This window comes from Musca domestica, unplaced genomic scaffold, assembly GCF_030504385.1.
Source record: "Musca domestica strain aabys unplaced genomic scaffold, Musca_domestica.polishedcontigs.V.1.1 35, whole genome shotgun sequence".
In the NCBI taxonomy this organism is placed as follows: domain Eukaryota; kingdom Metazoa; phylum Arthropoda; class Insecta; order Diptera; family Muscidae; genus Musca; species Musca domestica.
The window spans coordinates 3,206,895-3,222,359 of NW_026712315.1; the positions used below are offsets into that span (position 1 = coordinate 3,206,895).

The window sequence follows — 15,465 nt, forward strand, 5'->3', positions numbered from 1 at the left end:
TTCAAATACCAAATTTGAATTCCAAAAGAATTCCGATGAATAATGTCGCTAAAATCATCAAAATACCGAATATCGGCAGGTACGGTTATATAAGGGTTATTTGAAAACATGGACCTATATGGCCCTTTTACAAACTTAATCTACCTACTGGCAAAATAAACATGTGTGCAAAATTTTAGCCTTCTATCTCAATTCGTTCTAAAGATAGCATGATTACAGCAGACATACGGACAGACAGATAGACAAACGGACATCGCTAAATCGACTTAGAATTTTACGCTGATCAAGAATATATACTTTGTTGGATCTGACATGAGTATTTCGAGGAATGACAAAGTTAATACACCCTCCATAGTATAGTGGAAGGTATAAAATAGTCAAAAAGTACAGTTTAACTAAAACAAGTAAAAAAGCATTAATTTCGGCCGGGCCAAACTTTGAATACCCTCCACCATTTGGAACAAATTAGAAAATTTTCAAAAAAATAAAATCCATTAAATTTTATTTTAAATCTTTACAATATCTAATATAGGAAGGTGCCGATATATGGGGGTATATATGATATTGTGGACCTATTAAGACAAATCTATGTCTGAGTGTAAAGCACTCACAAGGAACTCCTTGTGTGGATTTTCAGATAATTCCATTGGAAAAAGTGGCTAAAATCGTCAAAATACCGAATATCGGGGGTACGGTTATATGGGTGCTATACGATATCATTAACCTATATAAAAAATTCTCTGTCGGGGAGTAAAGTGCTCACAAAAAACCCCGTCAAAAAATCGTCAAAATACCGAATACCGGGGGGTACCGTTATATGGGGGCTTTACGATATCGTGCACCGATATAGCCCATCTTCGAACTTGACCTGCCTGCAGACAAAAGAGAGATCTATGCAAAATTTTAGCTTCCTATCTTAATTCGTTTAGACTGTAGTGTGATTACAGCAGACGAACAGACGGACGGACGGACAGGGCTAAATCGTCTTAGAATTTTACGCTGATCAAGAATATATACACTTTGTTGGGTCTAAGATTATTATTTCGATGAGTTACAAACGGAATGACGAACTTAATATACCCTCCATACTATGTATGGTGGAGGGTATAAAAGGGCCTGCATAAGTAGTTGTATGTCAATGGATAAGGTAACCATTCCGAATTACAAATTCGAAATTAAAACGGCGAATAATGTCGATAATACCGAATAAAAGGATGTACCGTAATATGTGGGCTGTACCAAGACGGTGACATGCATAGACCATTTTCTGTCATACTTTGTACTATCCATTAAGATCTTAAAGCATTTCTGATCTCAAATGTCGCTAAAATTATCAAAATACCGGGAGGTATCGTCATATGGGGGCATTACGGGAACGTGGACCGACTTGACCTATTTTCGAACTTAACCTATACTCATGTGTGCACAATTGCATATCCAAAACAATCTACATCTATGTACCCGCATTTGCTAAACCTTCACCAGGATTTCTGCCCTATTCCGTTACCCAATATCAAAATTTTGTACCATTTAGTTATTTCCCTACAATTTAGTACACATATTCAAAACCCCTTCCATATCTCAATACCAGATACTAACGGAGATCTCAGTATCAAATTGGAGAATTCCAGCCCTATCCCTTCATCTAATACCAAATTTAGTGCTATTTAGTACTTTTCGTATAAATATAGGACGTATTTACAAGCCACCGCCAAATCTTAAACAAGGTTACCATCAGTAATCTAAATATCACATTTCAGAATTGTATATCTAACCCTCCATCCAATATCAAATATAATAGCATACAGTACTTTGTACAATTAGGTACACATTTCCGAAACCACCTTTCTATGTCCTGGCTACACATGAAAAGTGATCCCAATACCAAGTTTAAGATTTAAAGCACTATATTTTCACCCAATACGAAATTGTACCAAATACAGTACTATTTAGTACCTTTCGTGCACTTGTAGTACATATTTCCAAAACCACCTCCATATAAAAAAACTGCCACCAAAACGGACCCCAATTCAATATCTCAGCTTCAGCAGTTCATTCTAAACCAAACTTTTCTAAATTTAGAACCATTTAGTTCGCACACTTATTACACGTTTTCAATACCACATATTTGCATATCAAACTTTCTTTCCAGCCTTGATTCTCATACCAAATTTTCAGTTTTTATCTCTATCCATTTAGATAATACCGAATGGTACCATTTTGGATGTTAAGTGCCCTTTTAGGTACATCTATACTGAACTACATGAGTGGCTCTCGGGCTTATTTAGATTTCAGCTCCGAACTCATTCCTTTTGTCCAAAACAAGGTATTAAATTTTTAGTAAATATAAGTACATTTAGTGTCCAAAAACCCAGCCCTACCACACGCCTACGCATCAAGACCGACCCTCGTTCAAAATTTCAAGATGCTACCTTCAGCCATTTCGAGTGGTCGTTGATACCCGATCAGTCAATCAGTTCTTTAACTACTCTTTTATATACAGGGTGAGAAGAAAAAAACCGCAACCAATTTCAGACTGCTGTCATTTCTAAGCCACTCGTCCGACATCTATTAAATTTATTTCAATGACAGCTCATTGTATTGTTTACAAGCGTACAAAAGCATTTTGGTGAGAATTTTCCAGAAAAAAGGATATTCATGATGGGATTCAAGCATGATAGTGTGATATCTCTATATTTGGCTGGAAAACCACAAGTGGCTATCGTTAGAGCACTCCAGCATTTAAATGTGAATAAATTTTTTTGTGTCTCGTACAATCGCTCGTTACAGTGATACTGGTAGCGTAGCTAGACGTCAAGGAGGTGGACGAAAGAAAACAGCAACATCAGCAGAAATTGTTCGAAATCTAAAGAGGCGACTTGATCGAAACCCGCGTCGCAGTGGCCGAAAAATGGCTCGTGAGCTGAACATATCGCAATATTCCATTCGACAAATATTGAACAAGTAAAAAAAATTAAGTTCAGCCGGGCCAAACTTTTAATACCCTCCACCTTAGAGTAAAGGAAACATTAGAAGAAATGTGGCAAAAACCATTAAAATTCCGAATATCGGGAGATACCGTTATATGGGGGCTATACCAAAACGTGGACCTATACATACAATGTTTCGCCACACGAACTAGGACCCATTATGACCCACAAATACCAAATTTTAGACAAATCCGTGAAAAATGTGGCAAAACTATCAAAATACCGAAAATCGGAGGTACCGTTATCTGGGGACGATACCACAACGTGGACCGATATATCTCATTTTCAATACCAACCATCCTAGACACAATACAAATTGCTCTGCTAAATTTTCGTGTAAATGTATCGTGATTTCAACAGACAGGCGGACCGGACACCATCTAAAATGTCAAATAGCTGATTTAAAAAAAAACAAGTAAAAAAGCTGTAAGTTCGGCCGGGCCGAACTTTTAATACCCTCCACCATTTGGTACAAATTTGGCAATTTCCAAAAAAAAACCGTTAAAAATTCAGTTAAAATCTTAAAAATACCGAATGCTTATACGACGACGTGGGCCTGCATAGGCAACTTTTGTCATAAATTATTACAATATTTAAATGCGAAACTTGAAGAAAAATCTGTTTATAATGTAGCTAAAATCGTCAAAATACCGAATATGGGGGGTACCGTTATATGGGGGCTATACGAAGACGTGGGCCTGCACAGACAATTTTCTGGCATGGGCTGAAGTATCCATTACGAACTTCACATGCGAAATTTGAAACAATCCCTGTAAATAATGTCGCTAAAATCATTAAAATACCGAATATCGGGGGGTACCGTTATATGGGGGCTATATGAAGACGTGGACCTACATGGCTCATTTTTTGACTTTAGATGAAGTATCCATTACGAACTTCAAATACCAAATTTGAAACGATTCCGATAAACAATGTCGCTAAAATCATCAAAATACCGAATATCGGGGGGTACCGTTATGTGGGGGCTATATGAAGACGTGGACCTGCACAGATAATTTTCTGTCTTAAGCTGTAGTATCCATTACGAACTTCAAATACCAAAATTGAAATAATTCCGGTGAATAATGTCGCTAAAATCATCAAAATACCGAATATCGGGAGGTACCGTTATATGGGGGCTATATGATAACTTGGACCTACATGGCCCATTTACGAACTTAACCTGCCTACTGGGAAAATATACATGTGTGCACAATTTTAGCCTTCTATCTCAATTTGTTCGAAAGATAGCGTGATTACAACAGACAGACAGACAGACAGACAGACAGACAGACGGACAGACAGACACACAGACAGACAGACGGACATGGCTAAATCGTCTTAGAATTTTACGCTGATCAAGAATATATATACTTTGTTGGGTCTGACATGAATATTTCGAGGAGTTACAAACGGAATGACAAAATTAATATACCCTCCATAGTATGGTGGAGGGTATAAAAAAACTGATCAAAAAGCACAAATAAAAGCAACTGCCGACTCAAAATTATTTTTTATTTGAGTAGTTTTCGGATTTTTATACCCTACAACACTATGTGTTGGGGGTATTATAAGTTTGATTGGGCCAAAAATTATGTAACACCACGAAATATTGATTTCCCACATAGGAAAGTATATATGGATCTTCCTATCTCGCCGAGCTGAGTCGATCTACCTATGTATGTCCGTCCGTCCGTCTGTCCGTCTGTCCATGTTAATTTGTAATCACTCTACAGGTCGCAATTATGGTCCGATCTTCACGAAATTTAAAATGGAGGTGGGGCTTGGGTCAGAATAGAACCCTATTTCTTTTAGTGATGATCGCATAATATTTAGGGGTTGAAATGGACCAAAAACTGAAAAAATTCCTGATTTTGCACTTGCTCTACAGGTCGCAATTATAAACCAATCGACGCGGAATTTCGCATGTAGCTAGAGTTTAGGGCTGACAAAAAGCCTACCCATTTGGGTGGTCATCGGATAATATTTAGCGGGTAAAATAGATCATATCTTTTTGTTGAAAAAATTCAAAATTTTTCATTAAACCGCGAATATTTTAGATCCCGTCGAAATCACAAAGCCATGACAAGGTTACTTCTGATCTTTACATTGATGTTAACATCCAACAAAACGGATATATAGAAAATATGTGCGATATATATGTTTATCAAAGAAGAAAGAAAAAACATCGAAAAAAATCGCATAAAAACATCTCTCTAAAGATGAAAATATTGATTTTCTAACATTTTCTCATATTTTTTCAATTTTGTCATATTTTTGGCATATTTTCATTTTGAATTAAACATTTGGTAATATTTCTACAGCTAACAAAACTAAGTAGTTAGGATATCAGGATATCATATACAGATCGCATTTATGGCCCGATCCTTACGAAATTTTGCATGGGGATAAGATGAGGGTCAGAATAGAAGCCTACTCTTTTTGGAGATGATCGAAATATATTTAGGGGTTGAAATGAACCAAAAAGTGCAAAATTGTCAGCAGGTCGTAATTATGGGGGTTACCGGACATTGCAAAAGCCAAGCAGTTTTGGGTGGCCATCCAAAAATATACAATGTGTGAAGGAGTTTGCCAACTTTTATAGACAAAATACGAAAATGTCCATTCCAGTGACTTTTTGGAGAATTCACAAATACAGGAAAGACGCACTTCTGACAATTTCGTTAACGCTGATTTCGTTGAAGAATATAGTCAAATGTCTGTATCTCATATAGATGCGTTTCAGTCAAAAACCAATAATAAATGTTAATCTTTGGCCACTTCTGAGAGATTATATGTCTTTGGGAAATATTGGTTCCAGATCTAGGATGACCATTTACGTGCAACATCTACCAATAAATTGGAAATGAGCAAATTAGTTTAAGTTGCTATTATTCGAAAATTAGAGAACGGAACCTGATGGTTTGCTTTTATTATTTGTCACAATATCTTGTGGAATTCTTTCGAGTATCTCGCCTATATAAACTGTATCGTTTATTATAGTGTTGTAGGGTATTCAACGGTCGGCCCCGCTCGACTGTAGCCTTTGCTTACTTGTTGTTAATACTTTTCTCAAGTTGTGGTGAAATTGGTCCAACGTGGAGGGTATAAAAATGAGCTCGGGGTATAGCCATTAAAATTCCAAAGAGTGCAAAAACTTACGACGCAACAGAAAGAAAATAGGCTCAAAGGAGCTAAAGAGTTGCTTCGCTAGGGCGAAAGTGGTGAACTGTCGAATTTGGGTTTCTCCGATGAGAAAACATTCGTTGTACAGCAGTTTGTAAACAAACAAAATGATCGTGTTTACTTGCCAAAGAGGTCAGCTGAAAATGTGCACCTTCGATTGGCCACCAGAACTCAAGAAGAAGAAACCTGCAAAATGCCACAAAAATTGTATTTCTGCTCATTTTGTTATAAACCTTCAAAATGAATTACAGTGTTATGGAGGCCACACCCCAATATGGGCCGATAAAGACCTATCCAGAACCATGAATTACTGGATTTTGGATTCATTCTTATCTGTCCAACAAACAGAGAATTAGGAAAATATTCCTGTGCGATAAAAATACAAACAAGATGCCAAAGCATTTTAAAAAAAATCCACAACTACGGACCTCACAAATGTCTTCGCAGATGGCTATCTTCTGTCGCAGATTATTTATGTACATAAATGTCGAAGTAATTTCATGTCCATCTCAAAAGCTGAAATTCAAGAAGAGAATTCCATTTTGTCTACCCCCCATTAAATTTCTTGGTCCTGCTTATCAGCCCATAATTTATGAGTTTACATTCCATGATTTTGTTTTTTTTTTCTTTGGCTCTTCAAATGTCAATCTTTTATTCCGGACGGAGAACATGGAAAAATGTTAATGAACCATTGTTGTGGCTCTCTCATTGCAATGATAATTACAGAGAAGCAAAAACAATTACAACAAAAGCAAATACATTCAACTATTTCCGGTAGTAAAGGCAGAAGACAAATAACGGAAGCCGAAACAGGTAATGAACGAACTCCGCGAAGTGAGACAAAACAGATTCAAACAATAGTTCAAGAAAATGAAATTATGGCAGAGCAAAGAATTTTGGGATTGTCAAAGGATTGGGAAATCAAGGCACACAAACATAAAAGAGCACACAGCCACAAAAGAGGGAGAGAGAGAGAGTGGAACAAATCTCCAGTATAGATAAGGCATCTTGAAAGGTCTGAAGACTGAATAGAATAGAAAAGCAGGCATTTATGCTAAACAACTTCCTTGTTTTGTTTGAAAATGAAAAAAAAAAAACATTTCAATGGAATTGTCTCAACCTAAATAACAACAAACTCCAAGGTAGCATGGCCAAGGAAAACATCTCCCTGAGTGAAACGTGACTTTTCCATACTCTCGAGAATTAGTGACACCCTAACGGGGTGTTATTATAATTCAAAAGCCAGATGCATGGGGTCAATATTTTCCAGTAAAATTTTAAGTTAAAACTCTTCGAACAGTAGTTGTGTTTCAAACCATCAAATCATAAATTTATAACAGAACACACGCGAGCAAAGGTCGCTTCCATTGCGTGTGTGTGTGTGTGTTTTGGTGTCACCCATTCTGGGTATTGATAGGAAAATCTTGATTTTCATTAAATTAACTGGAAATATCAAAAACGTGTGCATGGGTGGCTTATGTCCACATCACGTAGTGAGCACATATGGAGAAGAGTCCAAAGGAACATTCGGACAACATGAGAATAACTAATGAGAGCGGACACATAATGCCAATTTTAAGGACAATCGGTAGTTTTTAAAGAATATTTTCGTTTCAAATGGCCTGGCAATAATTGAAGACGAATTTTAAAGGATATTTTTTAAGCTACCAAGTATTTTTTGAGAATATTATTCAAAGGGCCAAGAAGTGTTTTTTAAGAGACCGAGTATTTTTGGGAATATTATTCAAAGGGCCAAGATTTAACTATTCTTTAAAGTGGGATATTTAACAATCATTTTTAAAGGACAAATGTGGATTTTTTTGCAATATTTTCAAAGAGAAACAAGCAAAAGAGCGAATTTTTTATACCCTCTACCATTTTGAAGGGAATGGGAAAAATATCAACAAATTCCGAAAAATAGAGATTTAATGGTGAGCTTTATACTTTTTCATATGCTGTAGTATCCATTAAGATCTTCAAATACCAAAAAATGATACAATTTCGGCGAATAATATCGAAAAAATCATCAAAATACCGAATAAAGGGAGGTATCGTTATATAGAGGCTATACGAAGACCAGGATTTGCATACGAAATTTTGAGCAATAGGCTGTCGTACCCATTACAAACTAAAATTATCAAAATACCGAATAAAAGTAGGCACCGTTATTTGGAGGCTATACGCAGACGTGGATCTGCATACGAAATTTCTAGGCATAGGCTATAGTACCCATTACAAACATCGAATGTGAAATTTGAAACAAATCGCGAGAACAATGTCGCTATGGGGGCTATACGAAAACGTGGTCCGACATGGCCTATTTACGAACCTGCCTACTGGTAATATACACATGTGTAGAAAGTTTTAGCCTTCTATCTCAATTCCTTCGAAAGATGGCGTGATTTCAACAGACAGATGCACAGACAGACCAACATCTCTAAATCCTCTTAGAATTTTACGCTGATCCAGAATATATACACTTTGTAGGGTCTCTTATGAATATTTTGAGGAGTTACAAACGGAATGACAAAGCTATAATATACCCTCTATAAAATGGTGGAGGGTATAAACAGCCAAGGACCAACCGGGATTTTTAATAATAAAGGGGTTAACGTAGAATATTTTTCTAAAGATCAAAGAAGGAATTTCAAGGATTCTCAAAAACAAATCCAAAGGATCATTACATCCTTAAATATAGATTTGTAAATTATTTGTAAGGATATCCTTCAGAAGACATGTCTTTAAAGCGGATTTTCATCAATACATTTCAAAGGACTATCATGCCCATAAATGTTATTTTTTATAATTTTTTAAAGGATCAGTATTACATTAATCCTTAATGTTTAGGAATATTTTTTTAAAGGCTACGTAGAATATTTTTCTAAGGACCACGAAAGGAATCAAAGGATCATTATATCCTTAAACATAGATTTGTAGAGAATTTTTAAGGATATTTTTCAGAAAGCATTTTTCAAAGGAGCATCAGGACTATCATGTCCATAAACGTCAATGTGTTTCTATAAGTTTTCAAAGGATCAGTAATGCCTTAAATGTAAATGTTTGGAATGATTTTCAGAGATTATTCAATGGACCAATAGTTTCTTAAAATTGGATTTTGATGAAATTTTAAAGGACTACCATATCCTCAAAATTTAATATTTAATATTTGTAAACATTTTTTTCATATCCTTATGCCTGGTTTTTAAGGATATTTTACAAGGATATCATGTCCTTATTTTTAAAAAGGGGAACATTTCCTTTAACCCTAGATTTTCAAAGAATCAGTGATGCCTAAAACGTTATTTTTTCAGAGGCTTTTCAAAGGACCGGTAGTACCTTAAAATTGGATTTTTAAGAACAAAAAAAAGAATTATCCTTTAATTAAAGTTTCATAATATTTATCAAAGCATCGTCATACCCTAAAAGTGGATATTCATATTTTTTTATTTCCTTAAGCCTGGTTTTTAAGGATATTTTACAAGGATATCATGTCCTTATTTTTAGAAAAGGGAAACATTTCCTTTAACCTTAGATTTTCAAAGGATCAGTGATGCCTAAAACGTTAATGTTTGGGAATATTTTTTCAGAGGCTTTTCAAAGGACCGGTAGTACTTTAAAATTGGATTTTTAGGAACATTTAAAGAATTATCCTTTCCTTAAAGTTTCAGAATATTTGTTAAAGTATCGTCATACCCTAAAAGTGGATATTCGTAAAATTTTTTCTTCAAAGGATTATCATATCCTTAAACCTGATTTTTATTCACATTTTATAAGGGACATCATATCCTTTAATATGGATTCTTTAAGAATATTTTAAAAAATATAAAACATTTCCTTTAAACGTAGATTTTTGAGAAAAATTTTTTTTTTTTTTTTTTTTGAAAAAATATTATTTTTTTACTTTCAGACTATCTTAAGACGTGGATTTTTCAGAAGAACTATTAAGGGACTTACAGACCGAAAATATGCGAATTGTTGAAAGACTTTTCAAAGGAATTTCTAGACATAAGGACATAGGTCTTGCAAAATACTAGGTAAAATAAATTTTTTTAAGAATAATCCTTTTAAAGATGTTTTCAAAGGTCACATAAAATGTGTGTCCTCTATATACGAAGGACATTTTTTCAAAGGGCATCTGTATTTGAAAAAAATAAAATGTGAATTTCATTTTTAAACGAGGATTTTTAACCGGCGCCTTGACTAATAGTGACTTACAAAAAAAAAAAAATCAAGGACTTCTTTTTAAAATTCTTTTCAAGGACATTCTCAATTAAAAACAATTTCACTTTTTAAAGATTTCTTCTAAAGATATCCTAGTCCAAAAACCGTGGATTTTAAGGAAGACTTTTCAAAAGACACACTACTCAAAAAATGTGAGTTTTTAAGACTTGTGAAGGATTTGACGATCCGCAATATGTACAATCGAAACTACAGTTTTAGACTATAGTCCCTTTGGAACAAACCCTTTTCAGGTCATTTGAAGTCGATCTAGCGATGTCCGTCCGTCCGTCCGTCCGTCCGTCTATCTGGCTGATGCGCACGATAATTCTCGAAGGGAGTATCCGATTTGATCCAGACTTGGTACATCGTAATATTATTGTCAAACTTAGATCGAGTTCGGAGATGGACAACATCGGCCCACTCCTTCTGGTACCTTCCCCACAAAATATCAATATTTTCAAAGAAAATAATTTATTGCACAGAAAGAGCAAGGATAATCAGATTTTACTCCAATCAGATTTTACTCCAACTTTGGATATCCTAATATTTGCATCAGCGCTAGGTCAGGCGCAAAAATGGACAATATCGGTATACTCCGAGTACCTCTCCCACAAACGGTAAAACTATTGAAAATGTATAACTCTTATAAAATGTAATATAAGAGTCCGATTGTCTTATCACAATATTTTTATTATTCCAAAGTCTGGCGTGAAGATGGAAAATATCGGTCCACACCTTCTGTTACCTTACCCACAAAGTGTCAAAATTTTGAATATTCATGAGACTCGAAAAAAAAACACGAAAGTATCATCCGATTCCATGGCACATCTCAATATTTTCCTCAACACAAGATCTTTTGTGAATATGTTATAGATCGGACCATTCCTTCTGGTACCTGCCCCACAAAGGGCTACAATTTTGAATAACCAAAACGATCATAAAATCCGAAATTAGCATCCGGTTCTCTTCAAATTACACAAATCACAATTTTTATTAGCCCCAAGTCTGGTGTGAAGATGGTATATATCGGTCCACTCCTTCGGGTATCTCCCCCACAAAGTTTCAAAATTTTTCGTATCCATGAAGCTCATAAAACGCGAAAATAACGATCTTTCCATTAACACAAGATCTCTTATAAAGATGGTAGATATCGCACCATTTCTTCTGTCAACCCCTCCTGGTATCTCACCCAGAAAGGGTCACAAATTCCATTACTTGTATCTGTCATAACTTGCGAAACAAGTCGGCGATTCTTTACAACTTGCTACATTAGATGCATATCTGTATTAGATGAAGTATGAATATGAAATACTTCGGTCCGCTGTATTTGTTACCTTACGCATATTTCCAAATAATCCAAAAAAAAGTTGCATATATCTCATATAAAGTCCAGGAAGTAGTCGATATAGTCCATATCTGTCACGTTGTAATATTTATATTAGTCTTAGGTCTGATACGAATTGGATTTTAAAGAAATTATAGGAGCGTGAATTTTTAAGAATTTTTCCAACAGAAAACCAGTAAGGAAAGCTCAATAGTCGGGCGGGGCCGACTATATGATACCCTACACCACTATGCATATTTAGTAGAGCTCTCGTAAAAAGGTTTATACAGGGCATTTCAGAGCTCTATGAGATATTGCGTACAAAATCAAAATCTATCTAATTCTATCGTGCACTTTACGAACTATAGCTATCTCTGAACCAAATTTGACGTATTAGCTTCTAGACTGAATTCGGTCTTATGAAAATTCAGGTGATTTGGGCTGATATTGACCATTTAGTGCACAATTAACCTGAAATCGTTAGAATAATCGATTCTCATCACTATGGGGCTGTACAGATGTCTGAAACAATTCCTAATATTAGTTGGGAATTGAAGGAACGGAAATTGGAATAATTGGTTTCCCCTCAGTTATGAAGGTAGCTGAGTAAAACAGTCGAATTGTATAATGCTACTATGGAATATAGCGTATTATTCAACCATTTCGGTATTTATATCAATTTAAAAAACATATATATGGGAGCTATAGCTATATCTGAACCGATTTTTACTAAAATTGGTGTACTTGCTTATAGGCTGGTATCGGTAGAATTTGCCAAAATTCATGCCATTTGGGCTGATATTGGCTATTTGATGCACAATTAACACGAAATCGGATGAAGATATATATGGGAGGCATATCCAAATCGGAACAGATTTTAATAAAATTAAAATCAACTAATTTTGGGCTTTATCTGATATCTGGTACCAAATATCATTCCTGTGGAGTGCGTATTACGAATGTGAGGGACTTAAAGACCAAATCGGATGAAAGATATATATGGGAGCTATAGCTATATCTGAACCGATTTTTACTAAAATTGGTGTACTTGCTTCTAAGCTGGTTTCGGTCGGATTTGCCAAAATTGATGCTATTACGGCCATTTGGTGGTCAATCACCCGAAATCGGATGAAGATATATATGGGAGCTATATTCAAAACTGAACCGATTTCGATAAAATTTAAAACAGCTATTCCTGTGCTCCATCTAATACCTGGTACCAAATATCACGGTTGTGGAGTGAATATTACGAATGTAGGAGATTAAAACACTAAATCGGATGAAACATATATATGGTTGCTATATCTATATCTGAACCGATTTTCACTAAATTTGATACACTTGCTTCTAGGCTGAATTTGGTCCGATGTACTAAAATTCAATCCATTTGGACTTATATCGGCCATTTGGTGGTCAATTAACCCGAAATCGGATGAAGATATATATGGGAGCTATATCCAAATCTGAACCGATTTCGATAAAGTTTAAAACAGCTATTTCTGTGCTCCATCTAATATCTGGTACCAAATATCACGGTTGTGGAGTGCATAGTAGGAATGTGAGGGACTTAAAGATCAAATCGGTTGAAAGATATATATGGGAGCTATAGCTCTTGATATACTTGCTTCTAGGCCGAACTCGGTTGGGTGTGCCAAAATTCAGGTAATTTGGACTGATAGTGGACATTTGGTGCACATTTAACCCGAAATCGGATGAAGATATATATGGTAGCTATATCTAAATTTAATCCGATTCTCACCAATTTCAATAGGGTTCGTCCTTGGGCCAAAAAATATTGTTTGGAAAATTTCATCTCAATCGGATAATAAATGCGACCTGCATTTTGTTCACAAGAATACATGGACAGACGGACGGACGGACAGACGGACTGACATGCATAAATCGACTCAGAAAATGATTCTATGAAGGTTCTCAAAAGTAACTATGGGTCTATCTCGTTTCCTTCTCCATGTTACAAACAAATGCACAAAGGCATAATACCCTTACCACTATGTGGTGTAGGGTATAAACATTATTGATTCCAAAACCTACTATAAATATTATTAGTTTCGGATTTCGGATTTTCACGATTTTTTCAAAGGAGACATTTCGCCGCAGAAGGATTTATAGTATAGATGATATGACACAGTTAAGTTGCTCCCGAACATGAAAAGTGGTTATTTCCATGGTCAGATATTTATACCAGTAAAGAAAGTCTTAAAGTCGGACGGACCGACTTTATGATACCCTACACCACTTTGCACATTTAGTAGAGCTTCACATAACAAATAAAATTTTTAATGGGGAATTTGTGAGAATTAAATCATACTAACTAAGATTATTGTAATAATTAAAAGTCCAAAGGAACTAATATATGGGAGGAATATCCTCATCTGAGTCGATTTCTACTAAATTTGTCGAGGCAGGTATTTCTGAGCTGTATTTGATATATTTTCCCGAATATCGTTACTACGGAGTCCATATTACGATATATATGGGAGCTATAGCTATATCTGATCCGATTTCGATCAAATTGGGCATACTTATTTTCAGGTCCAATCTGGTCGTACGTGCAAAATTCCATACTATTTGGGCTGATATTACAAGTTTGGTGCACAAAATAAGGCAAATTGGACGAATATATATATGAGAGCTATATCTAAATTTTGACCGATTATCTCCAATTTCAATAGGTTCAAACAAATTAGTGCAAAATTTCAGCTAATTCGGGAAATAAATGCGACTTGTACTTTGTTTACAAAACTACATGGACAGACGGACAGAAAGACGGACGGACGGACGGACATGCATAAATCGACTCAAAATGTGATTCTATGCAGATCACCAAAAGGAACTGTGGGTCTATCTCGTTTCCTTTTGTCTGTTACAAACAAATGCACAAAAACATAATATCCTGACTACCTAGTGGTGTAGGGTATAATAATTGTAGATCATTCCGACGCTAACCGCCTTGTCGAAATAGCATATCGGGTCAAGCCATTATTTAAAATGTGGAATATTTTAACAAATACGTCTCAAAAAGCCTTTCACCTCATGAGCGCGATATATGAAAAGGGGAATAGATGATAAAATAATAAATTGTATTCAAAAAGAGGAACATCCATTAACCAAATGGTCACGATAAATGCCAATTAACAAAAATTCCGAATCCTTAATCGGTTTTAAAATTAATGATACTCAAATCCAGAAGTTACTACCTGTAGGAAATGTTTGTACAGCGAATGCAAACATATTCTCAAAAAGAGAAGCGAAAACTAATACCCTATCCAAACATCCCTTAATACTCAATGGGATGTAAGGTTATTTCATTATTCGCCGCCATGACGTAGTATATCATCAGTAGCTGGCGAAACAAATTGGAATTTATTTACAATCGATGCCGACAATGATGCACTCACTCACACGCTGTTGTCATGACCGTTGATAAACAATTGCAAGTTATAAAAAAATGAAGAGAAATCGTATTAAATAAAAGAAGAATGGAAAAAATGCCACAGCAATTCATCCCTTCTGTGTGGAAAGGATGCCAATCGCACACACACACACACAATTACAAGTACATCAAATAGCGTATCCGATAAATGTTATGTAGGCCATAAAATATCCTTTTTAAAAATGAATCACAAAAAAAAAAAATCTCGTGGGAATCCAAAAAAATGTGGAGATTCACTTTTATTGCACTGTGTTTTTGAATTTCATTTATTGACGTTTTCAATTGTTTGG

The 15,465-nt window shown here is 35.3% G+C and overlaps 1 protein-coding gene across 1 annotated transcript in view; it reads left to right on the forward strand.

The window, feature by feature from the left end:
* Window positions 1–772: 772 nt before the first annotated feature.
* Window positions 773–15,465, forward strand: part of LOC101892889 (large ribosomal subunit protein eL29) — a 63,303-nt gene continuing 48,610 nt past the window's right edge. The window contains exon 1 of the mRNA XM_059125731.1: window positions 773–782. The gene's annotated coding sequence lies outside the window, so the exon portion shown is untranslated. The remainder of the gene's footprint in view (window positions 783–15,465) is intronic.